The sequence below is a fragment of the Amblyomma maculatum genome, chromosome 3 (assembly GCF_055883805.1).
Source record: "Amblyomma maculatum isolate TAMU_Amacu chromosome 3, ASM5588380v1, whole genome shotgun sequence".
Lineage (NCBI taxonomy): Eukaryota > Metazoa > Arthropoda > Arachnida > Ixodida > Ixodidae > Amblyomma > Amblyomma maculatum.
The window spans coordinates 149520062-149523144 of NC_139346.1; positions in this window are offsets into that span (position 1 = coordinate 149520062).

Genomic DNA, 3083 nt, shown 5'->3' on the forward strand with positions numbered 1-3083 from the left:
CTACATTTGAGTACGTGATTTTTGTCTTGTTAGAGCTCTTATACCTTTAAATGCCAGGGAGCTTTTGAAGCGCACACTTCAAATATTCTTGACAAAGTTATAGCTAGTGCTTCTATATACCATGATGGGAAATGCTCATTAGTGTCATACAATATATTAATGCGAGTGAGCCGCGACCACGTTATACAATGCGGCTAGCAGTCAATGGATGGCTAAACGATGGCGGGTCGAACGTCTATAATTACTGGAAGGAATAAATTCATTAAAGGATAATTACCAAAGGTTGCCTTGCTTGAAGCGCAATATTGCAACGTCGTTACGATTTGCGCTAATTTCAGCAGTTTGTGATGCGTCGAGTGTTTTCTCAAACACACTATCGTAATTTTGGAGTATGTACAACCCGCGCTGTATTGGTTAGTTTAGTTTTAAGGTCAAAGGCATGCTGAAACCCTGTAAATATACACAGGTTTGTGTCAAGATGATGAGAAATGTCTCTGTAGCCATTTATGTAAACACCTATGGCTCTCTACGAGTCTATATTTATGAATTACAGTAGTAATTTATTTTATTTGCCTAATTCATTTATAGTGAGGCTATTGCATTAGTGGGGTATAGTACAAAACAAAGAAATACAGAAAGTAAATAATTGTACTTTGTACTGCGCATCAGTATATTGTTCCAAAAAAGTAATGCTCATAACTTGGAAACATTTCAGTTCAAATCTCAACGGAACAATACGTTGTTTCACGCTAAGGCATTGAAATCCCACCGATAGGGAAAGCTGGAGGTCGCTGAGTGAATGACCTCATCCACTAGTTGCATGCCTAAGGGATTGGGCGCCCACTGCAGCTGCCACTTTTGAATGGAACGCAATTTAAAACCAGCCCTGCGATACCAGCGATGCCAATACTTGTCTTTTGACCACATGTGGCCTTATTATTCCTAGCCCTATTTTTTATTTTATGGAATATTTCATAGCGCATGTGTCGGTCCCGAACTCTAATCCTACTTACCACGTAGCATATCGCCTATGAGGAGTCAGGCTAATGACGGGATTTAGTCTCACGTTTGACTAAATATGACCTGCCTTCTTTCTGCCTAATACCTCTATTCTGTCATATACATTGCTCCGGAATTAGGACAGAAACATCACTACCATGGTCCGGAGTTTCGGATGCTTTGCGTTTCATAGTTACCAGCGGAAGAAACCTTCAAAAACGCGTCCAGTTGTTCACACACACACAAAAAAAAAACAACGATATATTAGTATTGCCAAAACAAAGCAATTATTAGTGCGGAAGCCGTGGTTTAAGAACTAGGTGCCTTTTTTTACTACTGCTCATGATCGACACACATTAAATGCCTGGATGGGAAATGGCGAACGCTATATGTTCCTTCAACGCGAATTAGGGCATGTTGGCAAGGAAGTTTGAGAGACGGCAACTTAATTTCTTCTCGGGTCCATTTCAGAGCATCGATATCTATCTAGTGTAGAGTGTGGTTTACTGTGTTCGTGTAGATGCATTTGAATATATTCAATCGGGTGTTATCAAGTTTCTACACAGCTTCTGCGGTTGCTCTCTTACCACAAGAAACCTAAGAAAGGAGCTGGTTTTTTTACCCCTTGGTGGTACCCCTATATAATATTTGTTTTGCATTGTTTTACGAAACTACTTTCACCTATAACCGAGTTTGTCTCTTTGTCCGAGCGGGCTGTATTAGGCACCATCCAAGTAGTTCATTATTGAAAGGCGGAACTGTAGATGTGCCCAGTAAACTTTTTTTCGTAATTGTGACTTTACGCGAACGATTAATCAATTGAATTCTCTGCCAATGCATGTGGTGAACAATAATAAAGCGAAATTATGTCATTACGTTTATTTTATAAAGTTTATTGTATTACGAAACAGGTTTTATTTCACCTGACATTAAAGAATAACTCGTTACAACCACAGATATGAACAAAATTGAGGAACACACAGGTATGCAAGGTGCGCCAGGAGCAAGCTTACGTGCAGAATTGTGAAAGCATTGCGAGTTGCGCTATAAATTCTGCGCTTCCTTACCCAGTACTGTTGCTTACTTTGCGCTTTCACTGGCAACATTCGGACAAAGTTGGATTCGAGGATGAACAGTGTCAAAGTTTAGGCTTGGTCCATCCACAATATTAGGTCGCCACTGAATTGGCCACAGTCGAATCAGGTTAGGTCTCGATTTTTGTCTAATTCAGAGGCCGAATTTAGGGTTCTAGGGAAACTATTTTGGCTGTGGTCCATATAAAGTTGGAGGTCGCCATAGAGTTGGTCATAATCAAATTACATCGAACGCCGAATGTGGGCAAATTACCTGGTTATTCGTGCAGACAAGCTCTGGTAGCAGTTCCGCGCATACGCTCTGGCCAAAGCTCAAGCCGTTCAATTAAATAACAAATCAGATCAACGTTCAATTTATTTAATTCATTTGCACACTCCACATTGATTATGATCAACTGGTATATTAATTACCCGTGCAACTGATGACTGACAGTTCGTGCGCTCACTTTTGCCGACATGGTTCGATGACACGTTCTTATGACAAGCTGTCTACGCCACTCATAAGCAAAGAAATTCTTTCACATTATTATATCAATGGGGAAGGACAACATTAAACTAGTAGTGTGAGACACAGTAATTTCTTGCCTTAGTATAAAAATAAATGCAAACGCTATAAAAAAAATGCTATTGCAGTTTCTTTCACCTGGTTTTTTCTAAATGATGTGAACTATGACGCATATGTGGGCTCTCAGATACACATAGTGCCAACGATACGAAGTGGTTAGCTGGCACATATTTAATATCGACCCATTAGCCTAACCAAGCAATCTTAGTCCCCACAGGCTATAACCTGGCTACATAGCTTAGAACTGTAGATAAAAGGATCAACAGTGCTTGGTTTTGTTCCTGTACCTATGTTCTGCTCTTATTGTTTTCAGATGGCTACCCAACTTACCCTACCAGCTGATTTGAAAACGGCTAAGCTAGCCCTGATATCATAGGTACTTAAAACGTATCGCTCCAAAGGGTCTAAAAATCAGCAGACTGTTC